Raw genomic sequence first — 16,556 nt, forward strand, 5'->3', positions numbered from 1 at the left:
GTACAGGGATTGGACTGCTGAGGACTGGGGTAAAGTCATTTTCTCTGATGAATCCCCATTCCGATTGTTTGGGGCATCCGGAAAACACCTTGTCCGGAGAAGACAAGGTGAGCGCTACCATCAGTCCTGTGTCATGCCAACAGTAAAGCATCCTGAGACCATTCATGTGTGGGGTTGCTTCTCAGCCAAGAGAGTGGGCTCACTCACAATTTTGCCTAAAAACACAGCCATGAATATGGAATGGTACCAACACATCCTCCGAGAGCAACTTCTCCCAACCATCCACGAACAGTTTGGTGACGACCAATGCCTTTTCCAGCATGATGGAGCACCTTGCCATAAGGCAAAAGTGATAACTAAGTGGCTCGGGGAACAAAACATCGACAGTTTGGGTCCATGGCCAGGAAACTCCCCAGACCTTAATCCCATTGAGAACTTGTGGTTGATCCCCAAGAGGCGGGTGGACAAAAAAAACCACAAATTCTGACAAACTCCAAGCATTGATTATGCAACAATGGGCTGCCATCAGTCAGGATGTGGCCCAGAAGTTAATTGACAGCATGCCAGGGCGGATTGCAGAGGTCTTGAAAAAGAAGGGTCAACACTGCAAATAAACGTAATGTAATTGTCAATAAAAGCCTTTGACACTTATGGAATGCTTGTAATTATATTTCAGTATACCATAGTAACATCTGACAAAAATATCTCATAACACTGAAGCAGCGAACTTTGTGAAGTCCAATACTTGTGTCATTCTCAAAACTCTTGACCACGACTGTACTGTGAATAGCTTTAGCACAACTCTTTCCTTGGCTTTAGCCTCCTGTGATTGGAACACATCAGATGTAACTAATGGCTGCTTGCAAAATCATATTCAGGAAATGACTGGGCCAATAATCAAAGCACTCTTAGACGATGCACCTAGCACTCATGCCTCCCAAAGATACAGCTTACAGGCTTTAGCTCAGTGAGCTAGCACAGTCTTTTGGCATGCACTCTTTTTCTATAAGAGAACAACAAATGATACAATGAGCTATCTATCTCACTTGGAGCTTCACTGATATGAGACATATTTGGCATTTCTTCCAGCGGGGGCGGATGACTGGCATTGTTACCTCAATTATTATTCAATTATTATTGATGAGGACCAGGAATGTGCCTTGGCCCTCCCCTCAAAATTGATACGATGTGACATAGGTACACAACGTGCTGCAGCGTGCTTTGACACAACACTGACACACAGGAGGGAAAACCCCAACATTCTGTTTTAACTGATGAATGGGCGGAGAGAGAGGGAAGGAGGGAGGAGAGAGAGAGAAAAGAAGGGAGGAACGTCAGCGTACTGGTCTTCCAGACAGTGCTCCAGGACAATACAGAAGGAGGATGACTCTGGAGCACCATGGAAACCAGCATACTAACAGATAGAGGCGGAGTCTGGAATGGCACCTTATTCCCTATATCCAGTGCATTACTTTTGACCAGAGCCTTATGGTCAGAGAATATGGGCTATGAGCCTATGAGATGAGACCTGTAAGCTCTGGTCAAAAGTAATGCACTATATAAGGAATAGGGTGCCATTTTGAAGGCAAACGACCTCTTTAGGGATATGGAACCCAATTGAGTTGAAATGAATGAATTAGACATTAGTGAAAGGATTGCTAGGAACACAGTGATTCACTTCACACCCTAATGAACAGAGCCCTGTTGACACTGTAATGAATATGACCTACTACAACCTCCTGACAACTGTCAGTATGTAGTACAGGACCAACAGTGAATTATGACACAATGGCACAGCATTACACCCCAGCCAACAATAGAATTCCATGGATAAACCAATTTGAGAGGAATGTTTGTAGAGAGAGGGGGAAGTGCACCCTGTTCCCTACATAGTGCACTAGCCTACTTTTGACCAGAGCCCTATAAAGTGGACTATATAGGGAATACGGTGCCATTTGGGAAGCACCCCAAATACAGTGGAGTGACATCCTAGTGAACTATTTGACTGGTGGACAGAGCATTATTAAGCTAATTGGTTGAGATTGATGCTGCGTTGGTTATGGTGACGTTGCCAATGGAAATGTGCTCTAAAACAGTATGAGCCATGACGGGTAGCCTACCACAGATTTGAATTCTAATCTAAAACATAATATTATTTCTCAATAATTTTGGAAAACCACGACTAATGGCTTTAAAGGTTTGATGTGTTGTTGTTATAATCATATTAGTGGTGTGTGGTTGTGTGGTTGTATGACTCTTTGTCTACTTTTAGAACGTCTTAAATTATATCAACTGGCAAAGCAAGGGCAGCTAGAACTCAGAAATATATACTTCTATCGATGTGTCATTCCTTGTTACATAATTAGTGTTTGCTTGGAAAGTTGTTTCTAAAAGTTCAAAATGTTGAAATAGTAGAGCCTACAGTTTAGGATCTCAGCTAGAGCTATAGATCCTACAGTCTGTGGTAGAGGACAATTGCCATCATGTTCTCTTTGCTCGCATACAGCACAATATAATGTAGGGCATATTGTTAAATAGCCCACATATGCATCTTTTTATTTTCTCCATTCTACGTCCAAGACTTAAAGCTCCCCCCTCGTGGAGAGTTGGCAGCAGTAGCCTAGTGATATGCCGTCTGAAAGAAATGCTTGCCCCCACAGAGGGAAGAAAAATCACAGAGTTAGAGAGCAGCGAGGAGCGAGGAGCAGAGAGGAGAGCACTCCGTCAGGGCCATATGGTTTGGGTTAGAATGAGAATCAGTTTTCAGGCAGCCGTTCCACCGTTACGCCTGCCTGTCGATAGCAGTTTCACTAGTCGGGATAATCATTAGCCTATACATGATGTGACAAGACCTAAACATCCCTGACAGCTGTCCCGTCCATAGGTCCTGCTGAGTTCTCAAATATAAATGAATTTAAGTGTAATTTTTTGAAATTGTTTTATTGAGAGTAAATGTGATAACTGTATAACATATCAGAGTCAAATACCCCAAATAAAGATGTTTAAACAATTCTACAGTCAATTCTACAAAACTGATTTTTGCACTTTGGACCCGAAAGAGTAAAACAAGTGTATTAAAAAGAAGAAGAAAAAGAAGGAGAAAAACGAAAACATCCAGCTTTAAAAGCCTCCAAACTTGAAAATAGTCTCCTTAACTTCATGACTGACTGTGTGTAATGTTTAAGGGGCCATTATAACAAATGCACTAGCCTATTCTGCACATGACAACAACGCTAAATTGTGTAGTCCCGTGTAGCTCAGCTGGTAGAGCATGGCGCTTGCAACGCCAGGGATGTGGGTTCGATTCCCATGGGGGCCAATATGAAAAAAATATATATATGTATGCACTCACTAACTGTAAGTCGCTCTGGATAAGAGCGTCTACTAAATTTACTCTCAAGCTTTAGCCTAATAAAACGTCCATGCAATGTATGAATGTAACGCAACAATGTATAATTAATACCTCGTTGTCTTCAGCTAGCGAGGTGAGATACATTTGACAGTAGTAGAACACTGCAACGAGGACTTACATTCATCTGCTCCTTTTCTGCCTCTGAGCGCACGCACGTCGGTTAGCAAATAATGGTCGCTTCTTTAAACAAATCCCTTGTGGAGTAAAAAGACAGAGTACACATCTAAACTAAAGTAAAAAACCTCCTAAATGATATCCATTTCAGAAAGACAAAGCGGTATCCTTTATAAAGTATCCTTTTGGATGGTGAACTCGTTTTCCCTCCAGCAACCTCCTCTTGTGATTTATTCTGTACCCTATTCCTTGTCAGGTGACGAAGGATAGGCAATTCAAAATAACTTTTTCCGCGACCGTTTCCTTTGTATGGTTTCAATTTTGTAGTCAGCACGTTATCAACTTCTCGGCATCGGGACAGCATCCACACTAACTGTTACTGGAGCGTCTAGTTGCAGAGCTGCTGCTGCTGCCTCCCCTTGCGCGGAGTGAAACCCGACACCTCTCTATTGCTATGGACGGCCCTCCTTCAGGTCGGGCTAATTTATTCAACACGTGAAGAAGTGTTTGGTTATGTTGCTTGACAGCGCTGTGCTAGAGAGATGCCAAGGAGAGAGCAGAGGAGAGGAGAGGTGGATAATTCTGAACTCTGGTGCCACCAAGCTATGTAAAAGGGAAGTGTATATCGTTAGAATGTCTTTGGGTTCTAAATATCTCAAACCTGATGAGCTGGTTGGGCTACTCTGACCCACCTGTATTCGGTAAATTACCTTTAATTGGCATAGTGAAGTAAATGAAATGTTTCAGAAACACAATTATGCAATTGAGTAGCAACATATTTGTCAATATAATAACCATCAACTAATATCGCACAACATCACTGAAAAAGGGACATTTGGACCATGTCAAAATTATTCTACAGTAGACCTCCATGACAAGTTTGACATTGTTATGAGAACAGACAGGTTTTTCCCTCTCAGACAATAAAGGGTGTGAAGGGCCTCAATAGAATATGTAGGATGCCCAGACAGACACAGCCCTGTTAGAAAAGAAAGAACATAGAGAAGAGAGAGCCTGACTACTTTGTGTGTCCCAAATGGTGCTATTTGGGACACAACCCTGCTTCTCATGTTAGAGTCTAGTCACCCAGCCCTGTTCTTCTCTCCATCTGGCGACTGCTTGGTTGAGAGGAGCATGTTACAGCTCCAGTCATTATGCATTCAAAATGGCACCCTATTCCCTATATAGTGCACTACTTTTGACCAGGTCCCATAGGGCTCTGATCAAAAGTAGTGCACTATGCAGAGAATAGGGTGCCATTTGGGATACAGGCTATGTTACCACTCTATGTTCCTGATCCAGTCTTCTCTCTGGAAGAACCATGCTTTTATCTTCTCCACAGCTGGAGCCATGGCCTTGGATCACTTGGATCACTTCCTGGTACTATCAATCAGTAGAAACAGCTTAACTAAAACCTCTGTCTTTCTACATTCACAACCTGCCGATCATAAGAGTATGGACAAGGAACCATGGGTTGGAGTTAATCGTTCATTCACTTCCCTTACTGTGACAGCTGCTTGACATGTCTTGGCTGTGAACATCCAGGTCTGTTTTTATCTGTGTCCCAAGTTTAACTCCTCAATTTCCTACTATGGAGACACATCCATATATTCCCATTAATTTATGTGGCTCTATACATTAAAATGAAATGTATTCTCACTAACTGGCCACCAGAAAACAGAAACTGAAGATCAATTGAGCTTGGCCACATCTCAAGAACATCTAAAAGGCTTAAATAACTATTACAGCTGTCTTCCTGGTATGTCTGCAGATGGTAACTATGTTTTAGCATGAGAAAGATCAAGAGGATATGTCTCAATGCATTTACTAGATTGAGATCTTATATGCTTTGGGGAATTAAAATAGAAGATGAAGTTATCCTTAAAAACACACCGCTCAGTTTATTTATATGAACTGCGTTTGGAAGAGAGACGGAGCTGGCAACGACACACAGGCGCTCTCTTTCTCACACACATACACATACATACACACACACATGCACGCAAACACAGACACGCACACACACTCACACAGAGACTCACGCACAGCGGTATAGTAAATTCTCATGGATGTTGGATCATAAAGAAAATAAATTATTCGATTTTGATGTGTCTTCTGCTAGGCAGGACATGCAGGACATGCAGGACATGCAGGACTGTTGTATACATTTCTTCCTTCTGACTCAAAAGGTTTTCTTTTAAATATATTTCAATACATTTTTGATAACACTCAAGTGGGAAAATAATAAACATTTCAGACTGAATCTGGCCCAGATCATCTGTCATATTAAACTCGGTAATAACAAAATAACATCCTCCTACAATTATCCTCATCAACTAAACATTATGTCACTCTACACAGTCATCTACCTCCCTGTTCGATTGGACAAACCAATGGACTGGCTTTGAACACAGATCCTCTGCATGCCTCAAGACTGTTAGCACACTGAGGTAGGCAGTAGCCCTGGGAGGGTAACAAACACAAGTCTCCAGGTCTCAGGCAATGTTGCTCATCACGTGAACGTAGTTCCTCGAACCTCCTCAAAATCATTGACACATTATCACATTTGCACAAGTTTACAACATAACGTCTAAACTTCCTTTGCATACTCTTCTTCTTTAGATAACTGGGTCGAGGGTCTTTCCTAGCTAGCTGTGTTGTGTTGTGTTTGGACCTTAAACACACATACATCACTGCATATTTGTTCTATTACATTACCTGGATAATAAGCATGGTATCCAGCCAAGTTCTTTAATGTGCTCCTCCTCTCTAGTCTCTACCAACAACCTGTCAGAGCCTTGCACTGAGGGGACCTTTATTCAAAACAGACTCCTCAACCTGGAACCACTCACAACTGGGCTGCATACAGACTTTATGGGCTGCGTCCTAAATGGCACCCTATTCCCTACATAGTGCACTACTTTTGACCAGAGTCCTATGGAGCTGCCGCTGTGGGCCTTTGTCAAAAGTAGTGCACTATGTAGGGAATAGGGTGTCATTTAGGATGCAGCCTTAATGGACTAGCCTCCTCCTCACAGGATACCATTAGGGAGGACCATTGCATGCCTCAGTTAGAACTGGAGGTAACTAAGCTTGTGTAAAAGAGCATCAGCAGCAACAGATAAATCTCCTGTTGGGTTTGTTGTTAGTTTTTAAGATGACAGCGATTTGATTGGAGACATCTATTAGGAGATAGAGGAGAACAGATGTTTACAATGTGGATGAACACAGGAGGGAAATAATGCAACCAAATAGGTTCAGCTCTCTCTCTGTCTGTCTCTCAATTCTCTCTCTCTCTCTGTTTATCTCATTCTCTCTCTCTCTGTCTGTCTCTCCTTTCTCTCTGTTTCTAATTTCTCTCTCTCTCTCTGTCTTTCTCTCTCTCTCTCTCTCTCTCTCTCTCTCTCTCTCTCTCTCTCTCTCTCTCTCTCTCTCTCTCTCTCTCTCTCTCTCTCTCTCTCTCTCTCTCTCTCTCTCTCTCTCTCTCTCTCTCTCACTCTTCTGTCTCTGTCTGCCCCTCTCATCTCTCCTTCTCATTTCTCTCTGTCTCTCCTTTCTCTTTCTCCATCTCCCTCCCTCTCTCTACCCCCTCTCTCTCTCCTCTCTCTGCTGTCCTGTCAAATCATTCAATAGCGTGTGTTTTCCCATTAACACTGTAAATACCTTGAGACCTGACTAATTCCAAAACAAATATTCTCAACAGCATTTATTCAAATGCACCGACGACCTTCCATACACCTGCTACAATAACCATAGTTTCTTAACCATAATCTAAGGGTGAAATATGGAATATATACACTGCTCAAAAAAATAAAGGGAACACTAAAATAACACATCCTAGATCTGAATGAATGAAATAATCTTATTAAATACTTTTTTCTTTACATAGTTGAATGTGCTAACAACAAAATCACACAAAAATTATCAATGGAAATCAAATGTATCAACCCATGGAGGTCTGGATTTGGAGTCACCCTCAAAATTAAAGTGGAAAACCACACTACAGGCTGATCCAACTTTGGTGTAATGTCCTCTAGACTTTATATTTAAGTTTGCCCTACAAAAACAAATTTCGGCGGTTGATGGAAAGGAGGGTTAAAACAAGTCAAAATGAGGCTCAGTAGTGTGTGTGGCCTCCACGTGCCTGTATGACCTCCCTACAACGCCTGGGCATGCTCCTGATGAGGTGGCGAATGGTCTCCTGAGGGATCTCCTCCCAGACCTGGACTAAAGCATCCGCCAACTCCTGGACAGTCTGTGGTGCAACGTGGCGTTGGTGGATGGAGCGAGACATGACGTCCCAGATGTGCTCAATTGGATTCAGGTCTGGGGAACGGGCGGGCCAGTCCATAGCATCAATGCCTTCCTCTTGCAGGAACTGCTGACACACTCCAGCCACATGAGGTCTAGCATTGTCTTGCATTAGGAGGAACCCAGGGCCAACCGCACCAGCATATGGTCTCACAAGGGGTCTGAGGATCTCATCTCGGTACCTAATGGCAGTCAGGCTACCTCTGACGAGCACATGGAGGGCTGTGCGGCCCCCCAAAGAAATGCCACCCCACACCATGACTGACCCACCGCCAAACCGGTCATGCTGGAGGATGTTGCAGGCAGCAGAACGTTCTCCACGGCGTCTCCAGACTCTGTCACGTCTGTCACATGTGCTAAGTGTGAACCTGTTTTCATCTGTGAAGAGCACAGGGCGCCAGTGGCGAATTTGCCAATCTTGGTGTTCTCTGGCAAATGCCAAATGTCCTGCACAGTGTTGGGCTGTAAGCACAACCCCCACCTGTGGACGTCGGGCCCTCATACTACCCTCATGGAGTCTGTTTCTGAACGTTTGAGCAGACACATGCACATTTGTGGCCTGCTGGAGGTCATTTTGCAGGGCTCTGGCAGTGCTCCTCCTGCTCCTCCTTGCACAAAGGCGGAGGTAGCAGTTCTGCTGCTGGGTTGTTGCCCTCCTACGGCCTCCTCCACGTCTCCTGATGTACTGGCCTGTCTCCTGGCAGCGCCTCCATGCTCTGGACACTATGCTGACAGACACAGCAAACCTTCTTGCCACAGCTCGCATTGATGTGCCATCCTGGATGAGCTGCACTACCTGAGCCACTTGTGTGGGTTGTAGACTCTGTGAAAGCACCGCCAGCATTCAAAAGTGACCAAAACATCAGCCAGGAAGCATAGGAACTGAGAAGTGGTCTGTGGTCACCACCTGCAAAACCTGTCCTTTATTGGGGGTGTCTTGCTAATTGCCTGTAATTTCCACCTGTTGTCTATTCCATTTGCACAACAGCATGTGACATTTATTGTCAATCAGTGTTGCTTCCTAAGTGGACAGTTTGATTTCACAGAAGTGTGATTGACTTGGAGTTACATTGTGTTGTTTAAGTGTTCCCTTTATTTTTTTGAGCAGTGTATATTGCACTAACATGCTCCCCATGTTGTAATAGTGAATCTTGTGGCTCTGCCTCCCTAAAACTACACTGCGTCCCAAATGGCACCATATTCCATACATAATGCCCTATGGGTCCTGGTCAAAAATAATGCACTATATAGGTAAAAAGTGCAATTTGGGACGCATACTATCATGTATAAACATAGGACAGTCAGTGCTGTTGCAGTTGCATCCTAATCACTCTGCTACTGGTGGGTTCTCCATCTTTCATAACAACTCATGTTTTAAATGATGCCGCTGTCACACGGCAACTTATATAAGATAAATATTCTGTTCCATTTTCATACACAGTGGCGGCTCCTTAGTGGTCGACGGTTGCTGGGCCACCGTAGTGGTAGCCTCATCCTGATCAGGCAGTGATGTATTGAGAGCAGAGAGCTGTGTGTTGCATCACTGAGGATCACACACACACACACACACACATACATATATACAAACACACACACTCTGGAAGGAAGATCAATGTGCTAAAATGTAATAGAGTGGAGATCTGCTTTTCTACTCTGTAGTGCGGTGTTGTCCACATCACAGGGCTGTGGTCGGGGTAATGACGGTGTGATGGCTATTTCTGTGACATCTGACCGGGAATTAGACAGCAGACCACAGAGCCTGGTTCCTATGGAGCAGCTGGAAGTACCAGAGAGAAATAATAAACACAGCTAGCCTAGCCAGCTTCATCAGGAGAGAAAATTAAAACTGCAGTATGCAATTAGAAGAACAACAAACCCGGCAGCACTGCAACTTATTTTGGTAAACAGCTGAGGGATATAAGAAATGTAACCCCTCTCAAGTTCATAGACAGAGCTATGGATGCCAGGCAACTGTCTTGTGTACACACAGTATCACTGTCCTCATTACAAACTCAGAAACAGAGCGTTGCTTTGAGTCATCTCATATTTATATGAGCACACAATAGACCAAAGACTGTTGTGATCATCATCACATATTGGAAACCTGCGCTTGGCAGAACTATACAGAGACATGCCGCCTTTCTCTGTTAACTGGTTTTACTGTGAAACAGAGCAGGCACTGTTTGAGCAGTGTATCTAGCAGTGTATCTAGCAGTGTATCTAGCAGTGTCTGTATCCCAAATGGAACTATATTCCCTATTTGGTGCACTACTCTTGACTAGCGCCCATAGGGCTCTGGTCAAAAGTAGTGTGCTATATAGGTAATAGGATGCCATTTGGGATTTAACCAGTGCTGACAGTACTCAATGGAATATATTAAATTGTGTTCAATATAAAAAAATCGAAATACAAGACCCAATTATACTGTATTTTTAAAATCTGTTTGTTGTTGGGTTGTTTCACATTATATCCTGCTGTATACAAACATTGTATCAGTTCTGTCTTTTGGGGTAATACCAAACATGACTATAAAATAGGTCAGGGTTCTTCAATTCCGGTCCTGGAGGGCCGAAACACCTCTGTTTTTCATCCTCTCCTTCTAATCAGGGGCTAATTCAGACCTGGGACAGGTGAGTGCAATTAACTACCAGGTAGAAATAAAAAACAGAAGTGTTTCGGCCCTCCAGGACCGGAATTGAAGAACCCTGAAATAGGTCTTGCAAACAGCAGTTTTCAGCACATTCCAGATTTAGCAACATTTTCAGTGCCTGCGTCCCACAATACACCCTATTCCTATGTAGTGCATTACTTTTGACCAAACCCATTGGGTCAAAAGTAGTGCACAAAATAGAGACTAGGGTGCCAATTGGGACGTAGTTTGGATTCGGGACTACATAAATATAACACATGCCACTCTCTGGTTCTCCATCATAACTACAACCAGAGAAGGTTGTTGACGGACCATCTCCCACACACCTGGCTGTACACAAACTGACAAATATTTACATAATCCACAAACATTTCTCAATGCTTCCTGTGGTTAACTATAGCAAGTTCATTGGTCCATAGAGGTGGTGGGTCAGCCAGTCTATCCATGTTGAGGATTTGTTTCTCTATGTTTTGCAGGTTCATTAAACTGTCTTATAAACAATATGGCTGCTGTCACAAGCTGGGCTAGAACTCCGGTCTCAGATGTGGGGAGCTGGGGGTTCTACCCCTTAGCCACAGAGGAGGTATAGTTGGACCCAAATGAAACACCCAAGGCAATACTCCAGGTAAGTAGATTTAATGTAACAAAAAGGTTCTTTGCACTTCAAAAATAGTCCAACAAAAGTTCTTCTCAGAAAGAGATATATTAACAGAGGTAGAGTAACAAAACAGGAGGCAAAACAAAATAACTCCACGAGGGGAGAAAAACAAACTAAAGATAACTTAGAAAAGCTTACTTGGAAAGACACGGTGGGACAAAGCAGGAGACACATAGCCAGGACTCAAAAACCAAGTGAGGAACAGGGGAAAAAACACAGCTAAAATACTCTAGGTGAAACAAGGCACAGGTGACCTGGATCAAGCTAATAAGGACACACGAGGAAGAACTAAGGCAGAGGGGGAACACAGATGACCTCTAGAGGCCCGGAGACAAACAGGAGGCAGGAAGCTGACAGGACCCCCTCCTCTAGGAACGACTCCTGACGTTCCTTCCAGAACACCCTGGCCTCAGGGTGCGAAACTCTCGGATCAAACCTGGGTCCAGGATGTCCCTGGCTGGAACCCAGGAGCCTCCTCTGGCCCGTAGCCTCCCAGTCCACCAGATACTGCAGAGAGTTCTGGACCCTCCGGGAGTCCAGTATCCGGCGGACTGTGTAGGCTGGCTGGCCGTCAATGATCCTGGGAGGTGGCGGGGGTCTGCGTGGGGGGGCAAAAGGAGAAGACAAGACAGGTTTAAGTAGTGAAACATGGAAAGTGGGGTTAATTCTAAGGAGCGAGGGAGAACCAAACGATACGAAACAGGGTTAACCTTTCTTGCTATGCGGAAAGGGCCGATGTATTTCTGGGAAAGCTTCTTGGATTCGACCCGGAGGGGCAGGTTCTTAGTGGCCAACCAAACTCTCTGACCAGCTCGGAAACTAGGGACCGTCCGGCGGCGGCGATTAGCCTGACTTTGGTATCTCTGGGAGGTCCGAAGGAGGGTACGCCTGGCCTTCTTCCAGGTCCGCCTACAGCGTTGGACAAAGCGCTGGGCCGAGGGAACACCAACTTGCGCCTCTTCCTCTGGAAATAATGGAGGGGTGTAACCGAACTGGCATTCGAAGGGGGACAATCCGGTGGCTGAGGACTGCAGGGTGTTGTGGGCATATTCAGCCCAAATGATATAGGTGGCCCAAGACGTGGGATTACTGGCCGCCATACACCGCAGGATGGTCTCCAGATCCTGATTAATCCGTTCCGTTTGGCCATTAGACTCTGGATGGAACCCCGACGATAGGCTGGCTGTGGCCCCAATAAGCCTGCAGAAGGCGCCCCAAAACCGGGACGAGAATTGGGGACCTCGGTCGGAGACCACGTCCAGGGGAATACCAAATATCCGGAAGACATGGTTCATGAGGAGCTCAGCAGTCTCCTTAGCCGAGGGCAGCTTGGGCAGGGGAATAAACCGGGCAGCCTTAGAGAACCGGTCTACCACCACTAGGGATGACGGTGTTGCCCTGGGATGGAGGAAGTCCCGTGAACAAAGTCCAGAGAAAGGTGTGACCATGGCCTTCGAGGAACAGGTAAGGGATGGAGCAGTCCCTGGGGTCGCTGGCGTGTCGACTTTCCCTGGTTGCACACAGGGCAGGCCTCAACATAGACCTGCACGTCCTTCTTGATGGACGGCCACCAAAACCGCTCGTCGGAGGAATTCCAGTGTGCGAGCACTGCCTGGATGGCATGTCAAGGGCGACTCATGACCCCACTGCAAGACGCGGCCCGAACAGAGAGAGGAACGTACAGGCGACCGGCAGGACCACCGCCTGGATCGGGCTCATGGACAAGGGCCTCTCGTACCCCTCTTTCAAGTTCCCACTGAAGAGGTGCGACGATCCTAGACCTCGGAATAATCGATGCCAAGGGCTTCTCTTGTACCTCGGGAGAATAGGCTCGAGACAGGGCATCCGGCTTGACGTTCTTGGTGCCAGGTCGGTAAGACAGGAGGAACTGGAATCGATTAAAGAAAAGGGACCATCGTGCTTGCCGAGGGTTCATCCGCTTAGCCTGTTGGAGATATTCCAGGTTCTTGTGGTCTGTGAGAACCTGGAAAGGATGCTGAGCCCCCTCAAGCCAATGGCGCCACTCTTCCAAGGCCAGCTTAACCGCAAGCAACTCTCGATCCCCCACGTGGTAGTTGCGCCGGCCTCAGACAGGCGGCGAGACATGAAGGCACAAGGGTGTAATCTCCCATCCTCACCCCTCTGTGACAGGACGGCTCCCACCCCCCCACCTCTGAGGCGTCCACCTCCACCACGAAAGGTATTTCTGGGTCAGGGATCACCAGAATCGGAGCAGAAGTGAAGTGGCGCTTGAGATCCTCGAAGGCCCCTGCTGCTTCCGGACCCCAGTGAATCTTGGTCCCTCCTCCCTTGGTAAGCGTCGTCAAAGGGGCTACCACAGAGCTGAAATTCTTAATGAACTTCCGATAGAAGTTAGAGAAGCCAATGAACCGTTGAACCTCCTTGACCGTGGCAGGTGTGGGCCAGCTGTGGACCGCTTTGACCTTCTTGGGATCCATCTCTAGGTGGCCGGGAGTGACAATAAACCCGAGAAACTGAGTCTGAGAAACATGAAACTCACACTTCTCAGGTTTAACGTAGAGGTGATTGTCAAGGAGCCTCTGGAGAACCCCTGCTAACATGCCCCTCATGCTCCTTCAGTGACCTCGAGAAGATGAGGATATCGGTCCAGGTACACGAAGACGAACAGATTAAGCATATCCCGGAGAACATCATTAATCAGGGCTTGGAATACTCGCGGGGGCATTGGTGAGCCCGAACGGCATCACCCGATATTCATAGTGCCCCGTGGGCGATGTTGAACGCCGTCTTCCATTCGTCCCCTTGCCGGATCCGCACGAGATGGTAAGCATTGCGGAGATCCAGTTTAGTAAAATGGAAGCCCCTTTGAAGCAGCTCAAAAGCAGTGGCCATGAGAGGAAGGGGGTATCGATTCCGAACCGTGATCTTGTTGAGTCCCCGGTAATCAACACAAGGCCTAAGACCCCGTCTTTCTTTTCAACAAAAGAAGCCCGCCCCAGCCGGGGAAGTAGAGGCACAGATGAGGCCGGCTGCCAAGGACTCCTTAATGTAGGTGTCCATAGCTGCTTGCTCGGGGAGGATAAGGAAAAGATCCGACCTCTAGGAGGGCAGCAACCAGGGAGTAGATCAATGGCACAGTCATACGTGCGATGAGGCGGTAAGGAAGTAGCCAGGGCCTTGCTGAACACTGCCTTGAACCGATGGTAAACACTGGGGACTCGGGAGACGTCAACAGACTCTTGAAACTGGGTACTAGGGGCTGAGGGACTCTGAAGCATGCAGGTGAGTTGGCAAGTGGAACCCCAGTTTAGAATGGTGCCAGTAGGCCAGTCGATCTGGGGATTATGTCTGCATAGCCAAGGGTGACCCAGGATAATAGGATACTCGGGAGAGTCAATGAGATAGAAGGTCTCCTCCTGCTGGTGTTGAGAGATAGTAAGTCGCAGGGGACTGAGTCGCCTCAGTAACCTTTCCTGGTTCCAGAGGTCTGCCATCTAAGGCTGTAACTGCCTGGGGTTGAGGAAGTAATTGGGTAGGGATCTTGAGTTCCTTCGCCAAGGTTACATCCATGAAATCACCTGCGGCACCGGAATCGATCATAGCCTGGACCCGATGCTGGTGGCCCTCCCAGGACAGAGTGGCTGGAATAGCTAGGACAGCGTTAGTAGGAGGAGCTCTAATTTTCCCCATCACAACCCTCCTGTAGCTGGGCGGGGACAGGCGTTTCCCGAAAGCTCGGGGCAAGTGGAGCGGAAGTGGCCGGCAACCCCGCAGTAGAGGCACCGACGCTCCCTCATGCGACGTTCCCTTTCGTTGGGAGAAAGCCTGAACGGCCTAACTGCATGCTCTCCGGGGAATCCTGGAGCAGTTCAGGAGCCGGGGAAGCTCTGAATGACGGAGTCCAAACAGGAGAAACAGAGCTGCTCAGAGGAACCTGGGACTGAGACACCTGGCGGCGAGCCGTTCTCCGCTCTCTTAGACGATTGTCCAGGCGGATGGCCAAGGCTATGAGGGACTCGAGATCTCCAGCTGGTTCTCGGGTGGCTAACTCATCTTGAAGGGGCTCAGATAACCCTCCCTGAAAACAGACCCTCAGCGCTTCATCATTCCATCCGCTCCCTTGCTGCTATGGTCCGAATTCAATGGCAAAATCTGCCGTGCTTTTGGGGACCCTGACGGAGAGACAGTAGGCGCTTGGAAGCCTCCCGCCCACTGACAGGATGATCGAACACCCGCTTGAACTCTTCTACAAATGCAGCGTAGGAGTCACAACAGGCCTCCTGGGACTGCCACACGCAGAGGCCCAGGCGAGCGCCTTGTCTGAAAGAAGGGTAATGATGTAGGCAATCTTGGAACGGTCTGTGGGAAAACTTGAGGGTTGGAGCTCGAAGGTGAGGGAGCATTGGGTGAGGAAACCCTGGCAAGAGCTTGGATCCCCAGAAAAGGGCTTGGGAGGTGGTAGTCGGGGCTCCGCCACTGGAGAAGGCCTGTCGTCACTGGGGGTGACCTGGAGGAAGGGAGAGGACCAGGGAGGCGTTCAAAGAGCTGGTGGAGGGAACTCATCATTTCGGCCAGGAGTTGAGAATGACTAGCCATCAGCTCTTCTTGTCGGCTGAGAACGGCTTCCTGGCGCTGGAAAGATGCCTCATGTCGAGTGATCACCGCCAACAGGTCCTGGGAACTGAGTGTTTCTGGGTCCATGATTGACTTGGTTTTTCTGTCACAAGCTGGGCTAGAACTCCGGTCTCAGATGTGGGAGCTGGGGGTTCTACCCCTTAGCCACAGAGGAGGTATAGTTGGACCCAAATGAAACACCCAAGGCAATACTCCAGGGTAAGTAGATTTAATGTAACAAAAAGGTTCTTTGCACTTCAAAAATAGTCCAACAAAAAGTTCTTCTCAGAAAGAGGTATATTAACAGAGGTAGAGTAACAAAACAGGAGGCAAAACAAAATAACTCCACGAGGGGAGAAAAACAAACTAAAGATAACTTAGAAAAGCTTACTTGGAAAGACACGGTGGGACAAAGCAGGAGACACATAGCCAGAACTCAAAAACCAAGTGAGGAACAGGGGAAAAAACACAGCTAAAATACTCTAGGTGAAACAAGGCACAGGTGACCTGGATCAAGCTAATAAGGACACACGAGGAAGAACTAAGGCAGAGGGGAACACAGATGACCTCTAGAGGCCCGGAGACAAACAGGAGGCAGGAAGCTGACAGGCTGCACTAGGCAGAACACATTCATAAACCCACAGCTTTTAGTGTCTGTATCCCTAATGGGACCCTATACAGTACCAGTCAAAAGTTTGGACACACCTACTCATTCAAGGGTTTTCTTTATTTTTACTATTTTCTACATTGTAGAATAATAGTGAAGACATCAAAACTATGAAATAACACATATGGAATCATGTAGTAACCAAAAA

Source organism: Coregonus clupeaformis, chromosome 5, assembly GCF_020615455.1.
Source record: "Coregonus clupeaformis isolate EN_2021a chromosome 5, ASM2061545v1, whole genome shotgun sequence".
NCBI lineage: Eukaryota > Metazoa > Chordata > Actinopteri > Salmoniformes > Salmonidae > Coregonus > Coregonus clupeaformis.